Below are 7432 nucleotides of genomic sequence, written 5' to 3' on the forward strand. Positions count from 1 at the left end.
TCTTAATGATCAACAATCATAATTTAAATTGACCGTTTATATGGTATGAACTTATCTTAAGACAAAAACTAAAAGCAAAACTAGCCGTGTTATAAAAATAATAAAATAAATAAGCCCAATAAATATTTAATTTTGTTTACATACTTTAACCTTAAGCTTCGGTTCCCACTTTACATATACACAACTGTACTGCGTTAGTTGCTCACACCCTGAACTAGAGCCGAAACGGGACAGGAAAGCTGCCAGAATGGGACAGGACAGCTGAGTCAGAACAGGACAAAACAGCTGATGGAACAGGACAGGACAGCTGAACGGACATCTCCGGAAGACGAACAAATTTTCTTTTCTTTCTATTTCCAGAGATTCTCACATCCGCAAGCAAATGCCAAAATACATACAAACGATTAGATTAAATCAAACCAATTCTAAATTAAATCAAAGCAATCCCTGATTAGTACCTACATACGCAGTACTATAATAATCAAAGTATCTCTAATTTAATTATTTTGATTAGTACCTGACTAGTACATATCTATGAAAATAAAAATAATAATCAAAAATGATTCCATTGCAAATACTTAATCAAAATAATCCCTAGTTCCTCATCAAAACAATTTTCACCACAGATTTAATATACCCAATGTATGTATATGCCAAAATCAAAAATGAAATGAAAAAAATATATATAGGAAAAAAAGTGTATCCAACTTAGCTTCACGATAATCGCATAACCGCGTTGATCTAAATCATCCATGTAAAAGAAATTGACTGATTCAATCTAGCTCTGTGGTAGCTTCGTGCTGATAACGTGTTTTAGGATAATTATGGATGAAACAGGGAAAGATAAGAGGAAGGAGAAGAACAATATTATTAGGAGAGTAGTATAGAATCATTACATAGTGTCCCTTATATACAACTATAGGAAACTAGTTGGACCGCACATCCATGGGCCTTAGGTCCTGTAGCAGTGGAAAATATGTGCAGATTTTATTTATTTTTTTCCTTTTAACTTGGTGTGCGCGGGGCTTAGCCCCGTCCCGTGAAATTGCTTTTTTGATTTGGTGTGCGCGGGGCTTCACCCCTCCCCGGGGAGATGTACTTTTGATTTGGTGTAGCGGGGAAAATACATTAAATAGGTGGAGGATATCTACAAATTCTACATATTTTTTCCTTTTATTTTCGTAGAAAATATGTGGATTTTTTTCCCTTTTATATATTAATTTGGAAAAAATAGTCATAATATAGTAATTACTCGATTTCCAAATTGAATTTAGACTTCCATAAAATTACAAACACGGTAGTTAGGTTTTCCTTTTAAGTTTGTCATTTTTAAAAGCAATCATACGTTGCCAAGTGTCCTCACCTAAATATTATCGCTTCATGAATTCTAAATTGAATTTGGTTTCCTTTCTTTAATCTTTTTTCCTATTCTTTTTAAACCAATCATACGTTGCCAAGAAAACACTCGTTTCACAAAATTCAAAAAAGGTCTATTTCGGCCAATAGGAAGCGAGGGTTTCCTCACCGTTCAACATGGAAGACTTATTTGTCTAGGCCTTAAATCTTTGGATATGACTTGGTTCTAAATCTGACTCATATTTTTTTCATTTTTGTGAAGTCTGACTCGAAATTGGACTTGGGTCATATATGAGTTAGATAAGTTTCTAACATTATTATTTTTTTTTTGTTAGAAAAGTTTCTACTGCTTAATTTTTGAATCAGAGTCAGATGAGATTCACAAAGAAGTCTCGCGCTATTTACCAGTAAGCGGTATTATTGGATCCGTAGATCTGTAGTATTTTCTTCGTAGATCCGTAGGTTTCATTCCCTTTTTCCATTCATAATATCCACTATGCATCGTTATGTGCAAATCGACAAGAAATTTCTTCGATTACAAGTAGCAATCAATTCCTTCATCCAATATTACTGTCATATGTCTATTAGTGAGTCAGCCATATGACTATTGGCCAGCTTCTGAGTGAGATGGGTGGTCACGCCTTTGTCAGCTGGTTGGTCAGTTTTGTGTTATACGTGTCTTTATTTCCCTGGTTGACTTAGTCTTGCCTTTTTAGTCACAAGATTAGTAGGTAGAAGAGATCTTACGGCTGTTGAAAGAGTCTGAGTGATAGGAGGAGTAATTGATGTATTTATTCTCAAATCATTTGTTGAATCTGGTAAGAAGAAAGAAATCAATCAAAACTCAGGCTCATTCCTTTTGGAAGAGTAGGTTATTGTTATGTGTGATTCAAACCAACTTATTGATTCATAACATTTGGTATCAAATTAGTTCGATCTTGTGTTGTTGATTCATGACAGGAGGTGAGAAAGCACCTGAAGTAAAGGACGTTGCTCATCAGCAGAAGCTCGATGGAGAACGTTTATCAGCTCTAGAAAAAGATGTCTGAGACATCAAACTCAAGATGACTTTGATTGAAGAAACTTTGTGTTTTCAATTTGCTACCATCTGTAGACATCTCGGTGTTTTGGTTCCGCCAGATCCAAGTGGTGAATCTCAGCATATTCCTTCAAATACTGATTATGGACAAAATATGTGTTACTTCTAACTTCAGGTAACTTTGCTCATCAACCTAAAATTGATTTTCCGCGTTTTGATGGATCTAATCCTCGATCTTGGATTCGTAAATGTGAACGTTATGTTTACCTTAATTCTGTTGAATGTTCTAAGAGGGTGGATATAGCTTCTATTCATCTAGATGATAAGGCTTGTTCTTGGTTTTTAGACAATCAGGATGGTAAATTTTTTATTGATTGGAGTACATTTGCTTCTGATGTTTGTTTTTTCTTTGAAGATGTGGCTTATGATAGTTATGTTGGAAGTTTTAACAAATTTTCTCAGACAACTACTGTGGAAGAATACTATGAACGGTATGAATATTTAAAATCCTTAATGAAGGCTAAGAATCGAAGTTTTTCTGAGGAATATTTCACTATGAGTTTCATTAGTGGGTTAAAGAACGAAATCCGTAATCATGTGCAAATGTTTAAACCCAGTTCTGATTCTAAAGCTTTTTATTTGGCTCGCTTGCAGCAAGCTTCAGTTGAATCCCAGACTAAGCGTATAAAACTTTTCCCATATAATTCCAACCTTCTACTAGTTCATTCTCACCTTCTTCAAGTTACAAAACCACATTACCACCACTTACCAATATCCCTAAGCCCTCATTTTCTTCTAACAAACCTATAATTACTCACTCTCTTAAACCAACTAAACCTGAATCACCATTACCACCTATAAAAAGACTAACACCAGCTCAAATGCAAGCCAGACGCTACAAATATTTGTGTTATAATTGTGATGTTTTTGACAAGCATGGTCATCTTTGTAAGTCCCAACAATTATTCATACTAGTATCTTATGATGAGGAAACTTCTTCACCACCTATTGAAGATTTAGAGGAAGAATCGGCTTCTCCCACCACTTCTTTGTCCCACCACTTCTGTGGATACTACTATGGAAATATCTCTTCATTCCTTGACTGACCTTGTTATTCAAAGCACTATTAGAGTTCCAGGTACACTCAAGAAGCATAATTTTTTTGTGTTAATTGACACTGGAAGCACTCATAGTTTTGTTGATGCTTCTTTGGCTGCAAAATTACATATACACATAGCTCCTACTGGTTAAATGTTAGTCACAGTAGCAAATGGTGATACCACTGTCAATTAAGGTGTTTGTAATGGCTTAAAATGGTCTATGCAAGGGTACCAATTTTCTGGAGATTTGAGAGTCCTTCCCTTAGGTGGTTGTGATATGGTATTGGGGGTGGACTGGCTTAAGCAATTAGGTGATGTAATGTTCAATTTGGCTAAACTGAAGATCTCCTTTCAGCATCAGGAAAAGCAGATTACATTACATGGCCACTCTTCTATACCCTCTTGCATCTTGATCAGTAGTGAGTCTTTCTTTAAATTTATTAATAAAAACACACCTACTGTTTCTGGCCAATTTTCTCCATCTCAACAGCTCCCACTTCTCCTCCACCTCCAGAAAATACCTCTCTTCTCAACAACTATGAAGATGTCTTTTCTAAACCAACTACACTCCCTACTTCAAGGGATGTGGACCAAAAAATTCCTTTAAAACCAGGTTCCATTCCTACTTCTCAAAGACCTTACAGATGTCCCTACATTCAGAAGGCAGTAGTAGAGAAACTGGTTCAAGAGATGTTAGATGCTGGACTTATACAGGACGATACCAGTCCATTTGCTGCACCTATATTATTGGTCAAGAAAAAAGATGGATCTTGGATATTTTGTGTTGACTATAGAAAGTTGAATGATATGACTGTCAAGGAAAAATTTCAAATTCCATTAATTGAAGAGTTGCTTGATGAACTGAATAGAGCTGTCATCTTTACTAAGTTGGACCTCATAACAGGATATCATCAATATAGAATGCACATTCAAGATATCTACAAGACTGCTTTTAGAACTCATCATGGGCATTATGAATTTAAGGTGATGCCAGTTGGTCTTGCTAATGTACTTGCTACATTCCAAGCACTAATGAACAAGGTTTTTCAATCCTTCCTCAGGAAGTTTGTTCTAGTGTTTTTTGATGACATTCTCATTTACAACAAGTCTATGGAAGAACATTTGATGCATATCCCTCAGATCCTGGAGTTATTGAGACAGCATTGTGTTTCTGCTAATTTCAAGAAATGTTGTTTTGCTCAACCTCAACTGGATTATTTGGGTCATCTCATCTCTGCTGAAGGGGTTGCTGCTGATCCTGACAAGATAGTTTCCATGCAGAATTGGCCTCAGCCAACAAATTTGAAGCAGTTGAGAGGCTTTCTTGGACTTACTGGGTACTGTAAAAGGTTCATTAAAGGGTATAACACTATTATCAAGCCTCTTACAGATATTCTTAAGAAGGATTCTGTTGTTTGGTCTTCCACTGCCTACCAAGCTTTTCAAGACCTCAAACAATCCACGAAAACTTCTCCAATGCTTGCTCTGTCAGATTTTTCCTCTCCATTTGTATTGGAAACTGATGCATACTCCATAGGGGTTGGTGCAATGTTGATGCAATTTGGCAGACCCATTGCCTTCTTCAGTAAGCCTCTTGGCCCTAAATCCTTATCTCTGTCCACTTATGAAAAAGAACTCTTAGCAATTGTTATGGCTGCGAAAAAGTGGAAACATTATCTCTCTCATAATTTGTTCATCATCAACGCTGATAACCAAAACTTGAAGTTTTTTATGGAGCAAATAATGACTTCAATTTTACAGAAAAAATGGATGATGAATCTCTTGAGCTTAAATTATGTCATTAGATACAAAAAAGGACAAGATAACATTGTTGTTGATGCCTTATCAAGACTTCCTATCTCCTATGAATGTCTGGCACTCTCATTAACTCAACCTCAATGGGCTCAAGTATTATTAGCAGCTATGAGAATGACACTAGTGGTTCAGCAACTCTTAGCTCAGTTGTTAATAAATCCTTCTCACCAATTTTTTTCTTTACAAGGGGGAATTCTCAGGTATAAAACTAAACTTTATGTTGGTGCTGGTAACAACATTAGATCTTATATCATGCAGTCAGTCCATGCATCTGCTATTGGTGGTCACTCAGGAATGTAAGGTACTTACACTAGAGCAAAAGCCTATTTTTTCTGGCCTAAGATGAAACAAGACATTTTCCACTTTGTTGCTACTTGTGATGTATGCCAGTGTAACAAACATGAACACAATGATTCTGCTGGCCTATTACAACCCTTACCCATTCCAGATGCTGCATGGCAACATATCTCTATGGGCTTTATTGAAGGCTTGGCACTCTCAAATTGAAAATCTGTTATATTGGTGAATGTTGGCAGGCTGACCAAGTATAGCCATTTTATTTCTCTCAGCCATCCATTCACAGCCGTTTCTGTAGCTAAGGAATTTCTGCATCATGTTCTTAAACTCCATGGGTTGCCTTCTTCTATAGTGTCTGACAGGGACAAGATTTTCATTAGCCAATTCTGGCAGGAATTGTTTAAATCCTTAGGCGCCACTTTACATCTCAGTACAACTTACCATCCTCAGTCAGATGCGCAAACAGATAGAACCAATGCATGCTTGGAGAAATATTTAAGGTGAATGGCTGGCACTACTCCCAAACTATCGGCAAATTGGTTAGCTCTGGATGAGTTGTGGTTCAACACCAATTACCATACCATCCTGAAGATGACACCATTTCAAGCATTATATGGGTACCTTCCTCCACATCTGGCATTCCCTATCCATACTACTACTTCAGTAGCTTCTGTTCAAGAGTATTTACAGGAAATGGATCACATGTTGCACCTTCTTAGGGAAGATTTCCTCAGATCTCAAGACAAGATGAAGTTTCATGCTAATAAATCTAGAAGTGACAGGTCTTTTACTGTTGGTGACTGGGTATTTTTGAAGTTATAACCTTACGGACAATCATCTATGGCTCTCAGACAGAATTTCAAACTCTCAGCCAAATATTATGGCCCATTTGAAGTCTTGCAGAAGGTTGGCACTGTTGCTTACAAATTGAAACTCCCATTGGGTTCAAGAATACATCATGCCTTTCATGTCTCCCAACTGAAGAAAAATATTGGCCTGCACACTACTCCATCTTCTTTCCTTCCATTGGTGGACACTTATGTGTTTTCACTTTGGCTCCTATGGTTGTCCTGGCTTATAGAAAAACTTTACGTGGTGTCCTAGCAGTTTAAAAAGTACTTATCCAATGGACAAACTCTCATCCTGAAGATGCTACTTGGGAGGATGTTTCACACATTTATGCTCGTTTCCCTGAATCCATCCTTGAGGACAAGGATGTTTAGATGAGGAGGGTATTGTCATATGTCTATTACTGAGTCATTCATATGACTATTGGAAAACTTCTGAGTGAGATGAGTGGTCATGTCTTTGTCATCTGGTTGGTCAGTTTTGTATTATGCGTGTTTATTTCCCTGGTTGACTTAGTATTTCCTTTTTAGTCACAGGATTAGTAGGCTGAAGATATCTAGCGGATGTGGATAAAGTCTGAGTGATGGTAGGAGTAATTGATGTATTTATTCTCATATCATTTGTTGAATCCGGTAAGAAGAAAGAAATCAATCAAAACTCATGCTCATTCCTTTTGGAAGAGTAGGTTACTGTTATGTGTGATTCAAACCAACTTTTTGATTCATAACAATTACCTTAACGGAGTCTTACAGTCATGGCTCTACCAACGGTGTTTTCATCCATTATTTAGCTTTAAATATGAGATCGATATTATTTGAGGCAGCCAAAAATAGTGATGTGAACAATTGTTTTTGGAAATATGATGATAACAAGCTCTGGTTTTGCGCCACTAAGCAATCTAATGACAAAGGTTATTATCTATACATAATCCTTGAAAGACCCAATCCTAAATCCGATCCAGTCTTTTTTTAATTAT

The sequence above is a fragment of the Papaver somniferum genome, unplaced genomic scaffold, assembly GCF_003573695.1.
Source record: "Papaver somniferum cultivar HN1 unplaced genomic scaffold, ASM357369v1 unplaced-scaffold_81, whole genome shotgun sequence".
Taxonomy (NCBI): Eukaryota; Viridiplantae; Streptophyta; class Magnoliopsida; order Ranunculales; family Papaveraceae; genus Papaver; species Papaver somniferum.